Source organism: Electrophorus electricus, chromosome 2 (assembly GCF_041902795.1).
Source record: "Electrophorus electricus isolate QZ-2024a chromosome 2, ASM4190279v1, whole genome shotgun sequence".
Lineage (NCBI taxonomy): Eukaryota > Metazoa > Chordata > Actinopteri > Gymnotiformes > Gymnotidae > Electrophorus > Electrophorus electricus.
The window spans coordinates 38,540,209-38,559,352 of record NC_137498.1 but is presented as its reverse complement, the minus strand read 5'-3'; positions in this window follow the sequence as shown (position 1 = coordinate 38,559,352).

Sequence of the window (19,144 nt, the reverse complement as noted above, 5' to 3'; positions counted from 1 at the left end):
AGTAAAATGTGTCATCAGTGTTATATGACGTTTTTTTTGTTTGTTTGGTTTTTTTTGCATGTCTGTCACTCTCCCCTTCACTTTCCTGAGCAGTGATAGTATATAATATAAACTACATCTGTGGACACACACACACACACACACACACACACACACACACACACACACACACACATAAAATGAAAAGTAAAAGCTGTCATTTGCTAGAACTCTGCTCCAGGCATTGTGGAAGCCTTGAGTCTGAGACCTAATTTGTCAGAAAAAAACAATTAGTGGGGAATGATCCGTTACATCGGTTTTAATGAGTACAGTCAGGTCACTCCACTAAAAGTGAAACACAGAAAGGTCATGGTGATGCTACTCCCAAACACCCCTTCCCTCTCTCTCATCAGGGGGTGCAGAAGGAGTTAGACATAAACCAGCACTGCTCATTAGATGATTGAAATATAGACATGTGTGGATTTAAACAATTAAAAAAATACTATTTCAGATATGAATTGCACTATAAATAAATAATGAAAGGATCCACAATGCATTGGTGAGTAATCATGGACATTCTTCATGAGAGGTTTGTCTGTCAGTGACCTTGGCAGGGCCTTATTGCATCTATTATAGAGAGAGTGGTTGCAGTAACTATGGTAACCATGAGTAACATTTGGCTGCAGATTTCAAACTTTTGTTAGTGTTGAACAGGATTTTCTACTTTCAGTTAGTGTTCTGTGTTGCATCTCAGTTAAAATGATCTTGCATGTCACACATTAAATAGGTGACTTACATAGTGAAAAGAAGCAAGACAGAATTAGGGGAAAAGTACCCCAAGGTCTCACATTAACACATCTTCTTACGCTGCTCTGTACTGCCTTAGCATCTTAAACTCATGATTTAGGAGGCATGAATAAAAATTAAACTCAGACCTTCAGAGCAACATTTAAATTCAATCAATTTCACACAAGGCTTATTCTACCCAAGACAATAAACATACAGACAAACAAAACAAACCAAGCTCATTCTGTCTGGTTTAACTGACTGTGGAGACGTTTTGGCCTTCTTTGTCTCCTGCCACCCCTACTGGCATTATAAAATAATTCTGCTTGCAGAGATGGGGACAGCTCCCCAAGCTGCTCATCTCTGTCTGTCCCTGCCTCCCATTAACTGATGACAGACTTTAACTACATGGAAAAGTACTCTTTATGTCACGGATCACTGACTAACCTTTATGAACAGACTTTCTGAGGCAAGGCTCATAATCACTCTGTCCAAGTCTTTTATCTTCCTCAGTCCTGCCTGCTGACTGAGGGGGCAAATAATACTTACTCTCTCTACCTTCTCCCACCCTATGAAATGTGCTCTTTGGCTATTGTCCTCCATGAAAGAAAAATATCCTTAGAAATCTAGATTTATGAGAAACTGCATAAGAATGTCAGAAATCTGTACATAAACAAACTATTAATATGGAAATCATTTTATTTTATGAAATAAGACATAAACAGTATTTTATATATATATATATAGGATTAGGTGAACAAAACACATGACATGTCATATCTGAACTGTCATAAAATACATAATTGAAAATGACAATACACTAATCTTTTCATTGAAGAAACAGAATTTCACAGTTAATCAGCTTTGAAAATCATAGGGTAAGGTCAATACCTATAGGGATGTGGCCATCAGCACTTTCAGAATAATCAATAACTACAAACAAAAGCTCACAGAAACCTTTTAGCTTTGCCTGCAGTTGCCATGAGACTTGATACACCTGACTTAACACACACAATCCCCCATGGTCACTACTGCATTGCAAGGAGGCGTCATTTTAAAAAGAGAAAACAGTGATGATTTACTTAAAAAAGACCTGTCGATGTCTGACTGCTGGAGAAGAGCACAAGAAGGCATGACTACATGAATGTGCATTAACGTTGCAACGCAGCAATGACTGATTTATGATGTGAACAGAGTGACTCGAGCGATCAAACATGAGCTCTGGCATTTTTAGACAAGCAGCCGCCTATGAAAGGAAATGTCATGGAAATGCATGAGCAGCCATTACGTGAGAAAGAGGTGGAAAGTGCTTGACGGTAATAACGCACTCAGTAATTAAATGAACATGACTGCCAAGTGCCCATGCCACTTTGAGAACAGCCATTTTTGCCCAAAGAGATCATGCAATTATTGTCAAATCAACATGGGGGAGAGCCAGAAAGTGTGAAAAATGAGCTTCACACGTCACTAGGCATGTCTTACCAACTGCAGCCATTTTGTAGGTTGCCATCCAAGGTAAGGGTAACCCTGAACATCACAGCTCAACACAGCACATACAACACACACGTCTAGTGCTGTAGTCATGTATGTGTGCATGTGAAGATTCATGATGACAAAGGCAGCATTGGCCTATTCAGACTGACTTGTGAAGGAAGCCTTCTTGTTGACAGTCTCTGTCCTTTACCTGCTGGATATGACTATTTTGCAGTGAGAGGTGATAAGGAGGGGTTTCCCTGAAGAACAGTATTTATGAACTTTTCACCACTGTGACACATATTCAACAGTTTGTCACCTCTTTCTTCTGCTGCTGTTACTGTTATCTATCTCACTGTGTCACCTCATTGTGTTGCTGCTGTTAGTTATCTGCGTCACTGTGTTACCTTAATGGGCTGCTGTTACTTGTTATCTACCTCATTGTGCCACCTCATTGTGTTGCTGCTGTTACTGTTATCTACCTCATTGTGTTACATTATTGTGCTGCTGCTGTTACTGTTATCTACCTCATTGCGTGACCTCATTGTGCTGCTGCTGTTACTGTTATCTACCTCATTGTGTTACCTCATTGCGCTGCTGCTGTTGCTGTTATCTACCTCATTGTGTTACCTCATTGCGCTGCTGCTGTTGCTGTTATCTACCTCATTGTGTTACCTCATTGTGCTGCTTCTGTTATTGTTATCTACCTCATTGTGTTACCTCATTGTGCTGCTACTTTTAGTTATCTACTTCACTGTGTTACCTCAGTGGGCTTCTGTTACTATTATCTACCTCATTGTGTTACTTCATTGTGCTGCTTCTGTTATTGTTATCTACCTCATTGTGTCACCTCATTGTGTTGCTGCTGTTACTGTTATCTACCTCATTGTGTTACCTGATTGCGCATGCTGCTGTTACTGTTATCTACATCACTGTGTTACCTTAATGGGCTGCTGTTACTTGTTATCTACCTCATTGTGTCACCTCATTGTGTCACCTCATTGTGTTGCTGCTGTTATTGTTATCTACCTCATTGTGTCACCTCATTGTGCTGCTGCTGTTACTGTTATCTACCTCATTGTCTAACCTCATTGTGCTGCTGTTACTGTTATCTACATCACTGTGTTACCTTAATGGGCTGCTGTTACTTATTATCTACCTTATTGTGTCACCTCATTGTGTTGCTGCTGTTACTGTTATCTACCTCATTGTGTTACATCATAATGCTGCTTCTGTTATTGTTATCTACCTCATTGTGTCACCTCATTGTGTTGCTGCTGTTACTGTTATCTACCTCATTGTGTTACCTGATTGCGCATGCTGCTGTTACTGTTAACTACATCACTGTGTTACCTTAATGGGCTGCTGTTACTTGTTATCTACCTTATTGTGTCACCTCATTGTGTTGCTGCTGTTATTGTTATCTACCTCATTGTGTCACCTCATTGTGCTGCTGCTGTTACTGTTATCTACCTCATTGTCTAACCTCATTGTGCTGCTGTTACTGTTATCTACCTCAGTGTGCAACCTTATTGTGCTGCTGTTGTTACTGTTATCTACATCACTGTGTTACCTTAATGGGCTGCTGTTACTTATTATCTACCTTATTGTGTCACCTCATTGTGTTGCTGCTGTTATTGTTATCTACCTCATTGTGTTACTTCATTGTGCTGCTTCTGTTAGTTATCTACCTCATTGTGTCACCTCATTGTGTTGCTGCTGTTACTGTTATCTACCTCATTGTGTTACCTCATTGCGCTGCTGCTGTTATTGTTATCTACATCACTGTGTTACCTTAATGGGCTGCTGTTACTTGTTATCTACCTTATTGTGTCACCTCATTGTGTTGCTGCTGTTATTGTTATCTACCTCATTGTGTCACCTCATTGTGCTGCTGCTGTTACTGTTATCTACCTCATTGTGTTACCTCATTGCGCTGCTGCTGTTACTGTTATCTACATCACTGTGTTACCTTAATGGGCTGCTGTTACTTGTTATCTACCTTATTGTGTCACCTCATTGTGTTGCTGCTGTTATTGTTATCTACCTCATTGTGTCACCTCATTGTGCTGCTGCTGTTACTGTTATCTACCTCAGTGTGCAACCTTATTGTGCTGCTGCTGTTACTGTTATCTAGATCACTGTGTTACCTTAATGGGCTGCTGTTACTTATTATCTACCTTATTGTGTCACCTCATTGTGTTGCTGCTGTTATTGTTATCTACCTCATTGTGTCACCTCATTGTGTTGCTGCTGTTACTGTTATCTACCTCATTGTGTTACATCATAATGCTGCTTCTGTTATTGTTATCTACCTCATTGTCTAACCTCATTGTGCTGCTGCTGTTACTGTTATCTACCTCATTGTGTTACATCATAATGCTGCTTCTGTTATTGTTATCTACCTCATTGTCTAACCTCATTGTGCTGCTGCTGTTACTGTTATCTACCTCATTGTGTTACCTCATTGTGCTGCTACTGTTTGTTATCTACTTTACTGTGTTACCTCAATGGGCTTCTGTTACTATTATCTACCTCATTGTGTTAACTCATTGTGCTGCTGCTGTTACTGTTATCTACCTCATTGCATGACCTCATTGCACTGCTGCTGCTACTGTTATCTACCTCATTGTGTTACTTCATTGTGCTGCTACTGTTGCTGTTATCTACCTCATTGTGTTACCTCATTGTGCTGCTACTGTTAGTTATCTACTTCACTGTGTTACCTCAATGGGCTTCTTTTACTATTATCTACCTCATTGTGTTAACTCATTGTGCTGCTGCTGTTACTGTTCTCTACAAAAATGTTATGGGCAGGATAGAGAGAGAGAGAGAGAGAGAGAGAGAGAGAGAGAGAGAGAGAGAGAGAGAGAGAGAGAGAGAGAGAGAGTATGTGTTAATGAACAGCCCCCCCCCCCGAACAGCCCGCCCCCCCCCCCCCCGCACCCAGTGAGATAATTCCCACTCAAAATCCCAATCAAAGCTCCAGAAACACTTCAACAATAACCATATCAACCATTAACTCAACGGCTCCCAGCAAAAACACCTTTTTTAAAATTGCTTTTGTTTCTGACACCCATCTCTTTTTGTAAGCTGTTATTTAAAATGGTCTATCAATATCTGAAACATGCATATTTTAACACTACTTCAAAGGATATATATATAATTGGAACAATATAGGCATTACAGAGCAGCTCATAGCCAACAGCACACTCTGCATCAATGGCTGTCTGCATTGCTAGTAGCATGGGCATAAAGGTAATCACATTTTCTTTAGTTTAATTTTTTTAGTCTACAGCATGTCTATTGATTTTGTGAACAATTTTCTGAAAACTTCAACCTGAACATGTATATGATTCACTTCCATGCTATAACAAAAGAGAAGAATACTGATATGTCTACTGTCAGGCAAGTAAGGGTTTAAAACCCCAGCACGGATTCATGCAGTTTGTCCTTTTGGTTTCATAAAACATCACAGGTTGAGTTTTAGGTGGAATGAGATAAACACAGCTCTCACTTAACGGATCTCTATCTTCTAAACGATGAGCAAACCTCTCTAAGGCTAGATCCTTCTGACCTGATGTATTTCATGTAGGTGAAGAAAGAGTACAAAGTGTAGACGAACCTATTGGGATAGAAAAGTCTATCAGTATAGAGCAGTATACTGAGGGAGATCAGCCTACTATATAGAGCAGTCTTGCAAAGTGAGATGCACAAGTTGATGGTTGAGGAGATGCCACCTAGTCTTGTTTAAGAGGCATAACTACTAAGCAGCTCCATGTAAAATGGATGTAAGCAGCTCCATGTAAAATGGATGATGTCAAATTCATGCATATTACGATTTTGTAAAATGTCAAAATATTCAGAATATTCCATTAATTAAAAAAGAGGCAACTCATCTCTTAAAGCAAATTCAAAAAGAGCCCACTGCCCACACACTCCCTCGGCTTGTCCCCCTCACACACTGCTCAGCATTGGCTATGGAGTGGTTAAATACACACAAAATGAAATTTAATAACAGTACAAACATGACTGTTGTTCACAAAATAATAAAGATAATAATAAAAATAATATTAACATTAGACAAATATAATATCTTGTAACATCACTGAGCCATAAATAAAATAGATATTAAACCTATAAATCTGTACCATCTGTACAGCTGTAATTACTATTGTGTCAACAATTATTTACCTTAAACATAGGTTTAAACAAATATGGTTAGTCAAAACAAGATAAAATAAAAAGAATGCAACAACATATTTATGTGTAAAAAACCAGCCACTGGGCTTCTGCCATTTCCAAAACGCTAATGAAAAGCAGAAGTCTGTGCTAAAACAAATAGTCACTACAACTCTTTCTTCTTTAAACTCATTGGTTTAATTAATTAATTAATTAAGTCACAGGTAACTACCAGGTTTACATTAATTAATTAATTAAGGTCAGCCTGGTCCTCACCTCTTGCCTTGACTGCTGTAAAAGTCATACAGCATACATTAAATAAGTATACCATAAGTATACCATAACTGAGAACTGTTGAAGAAGTGCACAAATGACAACCACCATTTTGCTTTTCACGGTGTTAAAGATTTCCTATGGCACTCTTTCACTACAGACATATGATATGTGAGCATAGCAGTACCTTTAAAGGTGACAGGAAGAGAAGCCGTCAAAGGCTCCCATTTGTAGCAAGTGCTCTATTTGTCATAATTATGTGGTTGTGGGGGAAGTCTGGGAAAGGTCTAATCAATCTGATTTAATTAAGTGCAGTCAGTCATATGAAATGAGCAGAATGGAATTAATAAGCATATTTAAATCTGCATTTTAATCTTGACTAATTATGCCAATTCAAGGCACTTATCTACTTACTATTCTAAGAATCTTTTTTATGAAAGTGAGTGAAAGATCTATGTTTGTTCTTTTTTTTGTCCTGGGAGAAAAAGTTAAAGTATCTCTGATATGGTTTTTAGTAATTTATTTTCAGGTAAAATGTCTCAAAATAGATCATGTTTACATGCACAGTATATTTTGCTGTGTTAAAACAACACACTGAATTATAGAACGTTACATTTGGTCAGTGTACTTCTCATAAGTTAAATGATGAAATAAAAATATATTTAGTCACTCACTTTAGCATATTAGTGCCTCCCTATAGTATGCTTCCTTACTTGGTTGGTATCCTTGGTTGGTATACGAGAGAGAGCGAGAGCTCAGTGGACCGGGAAAAATCGCCCAGCACCAGGTCCCAGCACAGGAGAGGGAGGGGAGAGAGGAACCACAAGCAGCATGAGCAACCCAAAGAGACAGGGCATCATTAGTGGGCCCTGGAGCCAGGTGCAGAAGATTGTAGAGAAAAGAAACGTCTCTCTGGCTTCTGAGGGGAGGAGAAGGTAACTGGGACAATTCTGCCCAGTGTGTATCCAGCCTTTGGCAAACACTCCACTTCGTCTGCCTCATTTGCAGAATGGGCTGGAGTGAGGCATGACGGATTTGTTTACAAGTCCTTTACAGATGAAATCGGATTTCTGCAGGACCCTGGATTATAAAAATGTCTCTCATACAAAAACACGAACAGCTGAAATTCAATTTATTATTCTTTAATCAAAATCCCAATAATATGAAAATGAAAATAATATATTAAATGGATTCATAACTAAATTTGAGTGCAATTTAAAAGTTGCATTGTTGCGCAATTGCACGGACTTTGTTTTGGATAAGCCTCCGTACTCAGCAGCAGGTTCCCTCTGGCAACCCACAGCATTACAGAAATGGAGGCACACCTGGTCTCATGGTCTCAAGCTTACCCAGAGCCTACATGTTAGAGTTTGATTCTGTCACTCATTGGTGCATGGAAAGAGGCCTTTAATGAAAGTAGTATGTTATTAAAGTCCCTTCTTTATCCTTTCTTTTTTCCCTTCATTCTGTGTGCAGTCATGTGTCGTCCTCTATGTACACATGCTGTTTGTGTGAATCCTCTGCATGTGCATTGGGAAAAATGAGAGAAAAACAGCAAGTATATTTGAAGTACTCCAAATATATCCACTGCTGAGGATGGTTCTGTAGAAGTACTCTGGGGCAAAGAGCAAGGTCATTGAGTCACCCCTGCTTCTGAGAAATTTGAGGTGTTTCTCAGTACAGTATATCATCCATCCAGGCCCCCTGGTGTATGTAAACCATCCTCCCTTCCCTGCGTACACTTAAACACTAAATTGAGTAAAAAATGAGTAAAGTCAGTGTTGCAAGATTCATGTCAACAATTCCAGGCTTGTCAAATAGCCACACATCAGGTTCTTCCAGTATGAATGGATACACCCTTACCTTCAGCAATCAGAGAATGCCAGAGTTTTCTATCATACCCAGCTGCCACTCACATGAAAATGTAGAATGAAATCTGATTAATCACATTTACATAACTGATCATAAATTTCCCCTTTAAACAGAAATAATAAAATATCCAGTAACCCAAATGCTTCACTGCTCCAGCACAGGAACCTCTCAGCAGGTTTCTATTCCCAGTCATGTGAGGCCTTCTCCCATCCCTAATCAGACTAAGATGGAAATGAGGTAATTATTCCTCAAGTCCTGAAGGGGATGCCCAACTCTGTGAGCTGCTTATTAAACATAAGTTCCATGAACCTCCCCACACTAAATCAAGGGATGTATTACTGGTCCTCAGAGATCCACCCAGTATGCAGTGGGACAGGAGACTCAGATGGGCTGTACTATAGCAAGTCCATCTTGGAGACACAGCACCTGACAGCTGCCTGAAACCTCCCTCTCTCTGTGTCTCTCTTTTACAGAAAGAAATAGAAAAAGAGAAAGAAAGTGAGAGAGACAACTCCTGCTAACGACAGACACCAGGCAGCCTGTCATCATAAGGTGCACACTCCATCACAAACATGGTCCAATCAATATTTGCAGGATGAGAGAACACTAGAAGGAATAATGAAGGCAGTGCAGGGACTGAGGCACACAAATGTAACAAAAACATGTCTCTCTCTGTCTCTTTCTCTCTCTTTTTATCTCTCTCTTTCTGTCACATAAACAGAAAAGGGAAATAAGGGGATAAATTGAAGGTCTATTAGTCTTCTCTTTATATTTGAAAAATCAAGAATATGTAAAGCCATTTTTGTTGCATAAAATGAATTGTTATTCACATGCTGAGGAATGGCACTGCAATATACATTTACCACATTTCGATATGTGCAAATGTGCATTTGGCTTTTGGGATTTTTTTTTTTTCAGGTATTTTTGCTCAAGTATTTTATCTCTCCTGAGCCATCTCCACCCATTTTTCTGGACTGATTATTACTGCAATAGCTGGCTGTCTCATAGCAGCAAAAGGATATGCATTAATATTTGAGTGCATTTAAAACCATAGACTGTTTGTGGTAGTCACAAGAGTATGATTTTAACTCTGCAGAATCATAAGAGGTTATCATCAACTGGTGTTTCTCATTCCTGAGATTCCTGGAAACAGATAAAAATGGCAATGAAAAACAGATTGTGGCTTTAAAAGGATACTGATCTTCTTTATTAAACCCCTCTCTGTGTTATTATAATTTCATACATCTATTATTAAAAAAGTGAACTTGCACCAGAGAAGCACTGTGTGTGTGTGTGAGAGAGAGAGTAAGAGAGAGAGAGAGAGACACACACACACAGACAGAGAGATTTCTTGGCCTTTAAACATGCACATCTGCAATCAAGGCTCCACATCTGTTTCTCACATTTTTCCCTGAACTGCTGAAAGAGAAGAAAAGAGAACTAAAGAGGGACTAAGAAGACGAAGAGTGAGAGGGAGTGAAATAGGGTGACTAGCACTGAAGGAGGGAGAAAACCATCCTATTGCAACAGAGCAGCATTCCTTTTGTTTTGCCCTGCTCCACCCCTGTCCCCCGCAGCACCGCCCCCTCTGCTCTGGATCTATGCTCTGCTTCGGCCACTTGTCAGTCTGGTAGCTTCTCTGCTGCCCAGATTTATCGGTCAAGGAGTCAAGCATCCTCGCGTGGGACGGTCGTTTGGCCAGGGCCATGTTCCAGCCGCATTCACCCTCCCCTTCCCACACAGCAGATGTTTTGAAGCTCAGCTGGTTTGATGTGGCCGCCCTACACCTCTCCCCACCAGGCCAATCTGACCCCGAGAACCTGGTAATTGGTGGAATGGTTTATGCAAACATTCCCTGAATGGCCAATTCAGTGGGGCTACCCTCCTGCTCTCTGGGAGTCATAAGCTGGTTCATGGATACAGTCCATGGGAGAGAGTGAAAGAGAAAGAGAGTGAAAGAGCAAGAGAGTGAAACGCAGACCCTCTGGTGATATGCATTCACTCTGACTAATGTAATAACAACAACGTCCATCAGCACACATGGTGGAATGTTCTACAAGCCTTCATTACAGGCATGGGAAAAAAGACGAGGTTGTTATGCAGCATTTAGTTCCAATTGTTTTTATGTCTTCACAAAGAATACATTAATCATTCAGAGGTGGGCCCACAGAATTGCTTATAGTGAACTTACAGCACATTTAACTTGACATTAACTCTTTCTCACACCTTCTGGGATACTAAGGTATCTGTGGACATGTCTATGATTATATAATGTTCACATCATCTGATCCATGGTGACAAGGGGTCCAATTCCTCCATTGACCCAGTGGGCTCTGTCAGTGACCAAGTGGACATTGTTAGTGATCTAGTGGGCATTGTTTAGTTGCCCAGCAGGCATTATTATTGACCTAGTGGACATTGTCAGTGACTTAGTGGGCCTTATTATTGGCCTAGTGAGCACTGTCAATGACCTAGTGGGCATCATAAGTGGCACTCAACCCTGTCCCTCTGCTCCTTATGGAATGAGCTGGAGTAGAGGGCTCTGTCAGCATGCCTGCTCTGGCCATTTCAGCCCCTCCATTTGTGCCAGGGCATGCAGTCAACATGCTGTTCACCGATCGGGCCTCTTGGACATGTGTTAGCATTTGAATTGATTGGATCCCATATCACTTTTGACAAATTTCTGCAAATGGGCGCAAGCGGCTTTGAGCTGTGCAGGCATGGCAGGGCTGAGAATGGCTTCCATATGGAGTGCAGACTCACACAGCCCAACTCAGGGGTGCTCTCTTCTCTCCCTCTCTACGCTAATTATGGCAGTCATACACAAAAAAAGCTCGCTGCTGGCAACCCGGCCACACTGGCAGAAACATGAAAATTATTAGCTTTTGGGTAAAAAATACAAAAAGAATTCCTTATATAATCCCTTTGGACCATATTAGATCAACATGAATTTAACATAATGCAAAAGTGTGTTGACTTCAAACCTGTACTGAATGAGAACAAAGAATAAATAGATATGATTCTGTTGGTGTTTTATATTGAAATGTGATACTTTACACATAATAGGTACTATAGGTATTATAGGTTTTACTGAGGACCTCTTCATGATTGAGCAAGTCATGTCAATTTAATACCAAGGAATGTGGGCCAATAGACTGTATAACATCATAAAAATATGGTTGAGCACATTAAGCATATTTTGTAGAACAGTAGTAAGACATTGAAGATAGTCATCCAGTGTACATTTTTTGTGAGTCATTATAATGGGAACATACATTATAATGGAATGTGTGACTCCGTGACTTCTTGAGTATTTCCTGGTGCATTCTGTGTAATTTTAGGCAATACTTTTCAGAGGTTCTTTATAATGATTATGCATTATGGACATTTTGTTTTATTCGTGTCTCCCAGAAGAATTCAAAAATGGGTGGATGCTCTTTCCATGGTTGTGACCTTTCTCCTTGATTACCCTTTTCTTCACACCGCTAAACAGTCCCACCAGCCAGTTCATCAAATAATAAAGAGCAGCAGTGTCTCTTATTGCTTGCCAGACCAGGTGAAGCGAGCTATATGAGGGAGGGTGGTCGCATCTTCTACAGTGCCCCCTGAGAGCTCCATCCAGCTGTTGAAAACCAGCCTACATGCCATGTAGTGTGGCTCGGGTCAACCTCCTCCAAATATCTTCATCTCCCTCCTCCTCATTCCTTTCCTCTACTCCTCTCCCTTCTATCCTGGGCGAACAGTTAACGAGGGTCTCTCAGTAATAAAGCTAAAATGCACATGTTTTCAGCACATTGCAGGAGGGTCAGAGCCAAGCAGCAGAAAGATCGATTGTGGGAAGCTAACAAGAGAGCATGATGTCATTCACTTCCACACTGTATGCACTCCATATGCACAATGCATGAATATTCACACTGCTTTAATTAGATATGGTTTTTATGAGCATTTCAAAGCCTCCTGCTTCACTTCCTTTGATTGCACCCTAAGACATATGGCGTTCCTGGCATCACAGATACCACCTTCCAATCAAATCTGTCACCGTGTGTGCAAAGAATTGTTTTCAATACACAATATGTTCCATTAAAGTTATGTTGCAAAATGTCATTTTACATTATGACACGCACCTGCACTGCCATGTTCGATCAATGGAGCAATTGTGATTTTCATGTTAGTGAATATGACTCCAAAAACACAGTCAAGAGAACCAGATGCCAAGACTACAGAAATCATTGGCAACGATTTTGTAGAAATCACTTGCAATCACTTCTTTAGTCGGGCTGCTCACTCGCCTTTTATGGTTCGGATAAATAGCATTTCTTCATTGAAACGTAAGTGTGTTCTCAGAGTGGAGCTCACAGCAGGGCTCTGGCTTCAGTGTTATTGATGACAAAACCATTCCTGGCTCTGAGTGCATTACAGATTGAGGAAGTACAATTGATCACAGGGATAAGCGCAACCTGCCAAGAATCTAAGACAGAGTCATGGGGACAATAGACTCTATTACCCTCCACACTGCTCTCGCTAACACCTTTGTAGCACTAGGGTTACACATAAACCTATAGGGGAATTAATCCTTTTTTTAAAGTTAAGGAATATGATGACCCATATGTTTTTATAATTTTTGATTGGAGTGCTTTCATTCTCCCACATGTAAGTCACTCGCAGGCCTTGAAACAGTTGTTAAGTTGTTAAGTAAGATATGCAAGGGCTTGAAACACAGATGCCGGCAGAGGTGTGGTGATGCCTCACCAGAGCAGAAAGCAAAGGGCTATGGCAATTAGCTTAGACTGATTTAGCATCGTTGCCACGCCACCCACGCTCACCATGGCATGGGAGTCAATGCTGCCAGCTGCACCAAGCACCAGGTTAATTACTAGTGTGCGTGAGTATGCACGTTAATAGAATCCCCATCTCTCTCCACATATGGTCATCTTGCACATGAGACCATGAGACCATGCATGCAGCATTAATCCTGCTCCTCTGTCTTCTTGGCCTAGTGAGTCCACCATGCAGCTAGAGACAGACGTAAGTCCACTGGGAAGAGTCATGCAGCACCACCCCTGGGGTCATATGCCTGTGGCTGGAAGGAGAGCAGAGACAAGAGCACCTAACACAGCCTAATCACAGGTGGCAGATGGGCACATCACTCCTCGTTTTCTTACCGCTCTCGTCCCCAACAATTAAAGCCCCATTTTGGATGTCATTAATCAGCAGGCTGCATGGCACGATCCAATTCATATCTGTCAGATGCAATGGGCAGAAACTAATAGGGGAGCAATTACTCTAAAGGAGTCGTGTGCTGCAGAGAAGGCTATGACAGTGGGTTTCAAATGAAGCCCTCTGCTGCACAGTAAGGCCTGATGCCAGCAAGCCCTTATTTGCGTTCATCCCCAGTGAGAGCCAGAGAGGAGGGAGAGGCTGCAAAGGTCCATGAATAACAGGAGGATAAAACAGATCAAGATGTTTTCCCTTAGAGAGTGTCCAAGAGCAGTGCAGCCCGGAGAGGCTGCAGCCCAGGGTGGAGAGCAGGAATAACCATCTTCAGCCTAGATCTGAATCTCATCTCAGAGCCGTTTTCACTCTCCTTTCTTCGTTCTGTTCTGCAAAACACGTGTACAAACTTAATCCACTCCACCACCATCATACTGGCCTGGCCCCGCCCCCAGTCTGCTCCAGCCCCTGTTCTTGCTCCCCAGCCTCAAAAAAGCGATAGAAACAGGTTGTGCCTAACTCACAAATGTTTAGCCTGCAAGTATTTGTTCTCGTTTCCTCATTCCTAAATTGGAGGGGGTGTGGGGCTGGGGGGGAGGGGGGGGCTGAGCTATGTGCTGCGAAACTCCAATAACACACTCCAATAATGCAGCTTCCAGCTGAGCTACGAGGGACTGGAGAGAAGAGTGATATAATTGTGGCCATATGTAAAACAGTGTAGAGCAAGTATCCCATTACAAATAAACAGACCTTCTGACTCATTCTTAATAGTGGTGAGTGCTGGTTTCCTTTGGAAAACAAATAAATAACATGAAGAGTTTCCTCCATTCCTGGCTGGCCTGCACATACTAGAATGTGGTTTATATTAGGATTGCTAAAGGAACAACATTAAATGTTTCTCTTTCCAACATTTGGTTTCCCCCTTGCTCTACCAGATGTGCATGGCAAAGAGAAGTTAGATTACCCACAGATGGTAGCCCAGAGATATACATAACAAAAGGAGTTACAGTTACAACTAATCTGATTTTACTTATTCAGATTTATTACAGTTGCTAATTCCTATTTGGATAACGCACACTGTGACATGCACTAAATGTGTCCAAGCAAAGGATGATGAGCAGATGCCCAGCCATTAAGGAAATTAACTATAATGTGAATATTTATTTTGTTTTTCAAAACAGCATAAAAGTATAGTTCAGAGTCACCATGCTTGGACACTGTGGTGTTTTTCTAATTTCCCAGAATTTGAATGCAAAAACATTTTTTTCTGTGGTTTCTAAAGATGAATTCACCACAAATTTTCTTTGCTTAGGACAGTAAACTGGCATCTACAGTTAGGGATCAGTTAGGAAGGAGCTTTACTCAAAGGCAAGGAAAACATCTCCTGACTAATGTATGTGACATTTTAAAACATAATTTCCATACAGTGAATAGAGAGAAGTATAGCTTCCTTCATAGCTTTAGTTGTTTTGACCCACATTTTTATTTTCTGTAACAGAATTCAGAAGCTGTCAAACACTATGTTTCAAATGCAATGGAAATGTACCAGCATCTGATTTTACACCATAGTGTATGTCAATTTTGCAAGCCTTGAGTATTAAACAAGCCAACAGTGTTGGAAGCTAATTGACACTAGAAAGAATGTGACTGTGATCTTGGATGTAAATGTCAGTTTGGTTAGTTTGGTCTCACAACTGAAAATATATAGCAGCTCTGTTCTTCATACTGATGACCCAACAAAGTTTCATAATTATGAAACATAATTATGTTTGAGATAGTCTAAAACACAGTTATGGAGAGATATTTCATATGTCTTATCTCATATTTCTCTATGTTAATCAGCAATATGCATTTTTTAAATGAAATATGACATTTAGTCTGTCACAGAAAAGAGACTACAGTCATTGATTTTGATGCATTATAAGATTATAATGTGGTAGTGATTGCCTTAAACATGTTATGTTTTATGCATTTACTATATTTTTGTTAATGGAATCTCTGCTCTCAGTATAGGTTAAAAACAAATGTTTATAATGTACAATGCCCAACAGATAACTCTGTAAAGCATTCAGCTCACTCTGTGTTTCTTCCGTTTTACTGGAAAGAGCTCCCTAAGTTCAGGCTACCGATCATATATTGGATTTTTACCGGTGACTTCATACATGAAAAAAAGGGATTGTTTAATTTTTCTGCCTAACAGTAGCACAGAAATTGTTCAATTGTAAATAGGCCTAAACTATTGCTTTAAGTGCACCCTGACAATGGCCTTCACGAATTTACAGTAACTCAATTTAGAGGTACTTTATTATGTCCTCTTTGTACAATATAGCAGTAATGTTAAGTGATTGCCCTCTGCAGCTTCATCTTTATACTTTTATAACTTAGCCACATATTTCTTCTCCACGCTCACAATTATCCACTCAAGCCTGTCCACCATTAGAGAGCATTTTCCTAAAAACCTATCGGCCTTGAGGAGTGGGGGAGGGACATTCAGAAAGGCTTGCTATTGGCTTACTGTAGTCAAAGCTCTTTTCCCTCTTGCTTGGCACCAGATTTTAATAATAGAGAGTAAATTACAATGGTTCCTGTATGGATGGACAAGTTAATGGCAGCATGGAGGGTGGAATGGAGGAGCAGCGAATCAGAGGGGTGAGGCGCAGAGATGAAAGGTCAGCAGCGTCACCTGGATGCTCGAGGGGAGACTGCAGGCCCATGCTCATAGACACATGGCCAGAACCACAGTGCACACAATGCTGCTACCAGCGGCATGGCCAGCACATTTCCGCTGGCGTGGTGCAGCTTGCCTGGCCTCCTGTCAGGCAGTATGTGCAAAGTTCTGGCCCAACTCACCATCTGCAGGTCAGGCTAGGTCATGCGCTATTACTCACAATCAAAAATGAACTCAGATCAGAGACACACTTTCATCTGCGAGAGGGGTGGTTAAAGATTCTTGTCAGTCCGGGGGTGGTTGAATGAGAGAGAGAAAACAAAAGAGAGAGAGAACGAAAAGAAAGAAAGAAAGAAAGAAAGAAAGAAAGAAAGAAAGAAAGAAAGAAAGAAGGGAGAATAATGAGAATTAGAACATGTTTCCCTGCCCTCGGAGGAGCTCTCTGCTTTGATCATCCACCTCTAACCAGGCTTCTCCACTGAGACATACTACAATCAAACCTCAAGCAGCTGTCAGACAATGCATTCGTGCATAGCGATTACAGTGAAACACACATCACGTTCATATAGGCTCCTGATCCAACAAAAGACACAGAGGGTTTGGTAGAAGCAGGGCAATTCATGACAGGATCTCAACAGGAGAGCATGTGCTGCAGTTCACACATCCAATAACAGACAGCATCAGAGGCAGGCAACTACTTTACAAAGACAATGTCAAAGAAATGCTCAATGTCAAAGAAATGCTAATAAAAAGAATGAAATGGGGTCTGTGCTACACTTCAAACAAGCTGCCTGTTTCATACAGTGATAAAGGTTTCTGTAGATTTTAGTGTTAACCCAAGAAAAAAAAGATCTTGACCAGTCTGCCACAATCTTTTTTAAAATAACAAACAAATTTTAGATTGCACAACATGATTATAACCTGCAACAAATGCTGTCATAAACTAAACAACTCTATAATTTAACAGAAACCTCGTTTCTGTGGTGTAAATTGTCATGGTTCATCAGGTGCCGTCTACTCAATAACCCCACTGACACAGTGACTTAATGTTTGCCTAACCTGCAGTCAATAAGAATCAATGCATTATAACTGAAGATGAGCATGAACATCTGCATTCACCCTGGAGAAGTAATCAGCACTGAAGGGCCCATCAAACCATGTGCAAAGAAAGTAAAATCACATGCCTGCATGTGTTCTTCACTGTTATGCCTTCCCCCATCTATAACAAAGGCCTCTATTACAAAAATTAAGCAATCTATTGCTGATGCTTTCTTTGTTTAATAATTGTACATGTACATTAATACATTATCCAAAGACCCTCAGGAAGTCACCTCAGCCTTCTTGATTTACCACAGTCCTAAGGATATGCAGAGTTTTTGTAGCCTAAGTTAAAGAGACTGTGATGAGGCAGACAGAGAGGAGCCAGTCCACCATAAGCTTTAGTTCTGGGTTTAGTTCTGTGTTTCTTCACCTATAACACTGCAAGGGTACGAATGCAACGGCTTTGAAAAGAAAAACACAACAATGCAAATGTGTGGCAGCACATTTAACTGACAGGCTGCAATTTTGTTTTCAAAATTGTGCCTTTGCGCAGTGAGTGAGAGGGCTTTACCATGTCCCACTTGGCATCTGCACTTTTCCTGGTTATGCATTACAGTTGGAGCCGGACTCAAGTTCTGAATAAAAAACGTTTTAGAGTAACAGCCACTTAGTGGGCAAGCTGGAGAATAATAAGCCCTCAGAAAAGGAGCAGACATCTGATGACATTTACAACATACACGCTAATTGTTTGCACTGTTTGGGGCTTATACTCTCTTTGGCTACATATCAGCTGTATTAAATAAACAACATAGCCAACATTTCTAGAAATCCCTCAAGCAATTCCTCAATCTATAGCATTACTGAAGCAGTGTAGGGAAGTAGCAGAGACATAGGGCTCCTTTACACTTAGAGCACTGTAGGAGCTACATACAGTGAATATCGTTAAGGTAAATTTTAAATGTACATATTTAGACACTATATACTACAGCTGACCCTATACTTTAAGTAATTTAAAATACTGAAGAGTACTGGATATACTACTAAATGCAATAAAAAATGTCTAAACATCTATAACATTAAAGATGATCTGCTAATTATTTATCGAGGACAAGTAGCATATTTGACTTGTTAAGTTATTCAAAAGCAGCCAGAAAAGTATACGTTCAACCTTGTGTACCAAATTCTCCTGCGCTATGAAAACAGAAGGTTATACATCTGAGCAGAACATTGTGACATGTCCTTCTAAATCACTATGGCTGGCCTAGCAGCTCCACACACATGGCTCAGCTGCACACACTCCTCCCACACTCATGTGTGTGCACACCACAGCTGCACAGCACACGGTCCTTCGCAAAGGAAAGAGCCTGGTTGAGTGCTTACCGTGCTTGCTTCAGCTGAGAGCGCACTACCGTTGAGAAGAGGAGGGAGGGAGAGTGGGAAAGCATGAAAGGAAAACACAAGAGCAGGAATGAAGCAGAGAATGTAAAGGGAGAGAGAGAGAGAAAAATGCTCTGCTCTTTCCTTTGACACCTACCTGATTGGGGCATGCATGCCTGGCCAGACCCCAAAGCCACGGTGCTATTTTAAGCACCTTCTCCCTGATTTGCAGGAGATAGGAACAGCCTCTGACACAGATGTTGAAGCAGGGATTTTCTCTCT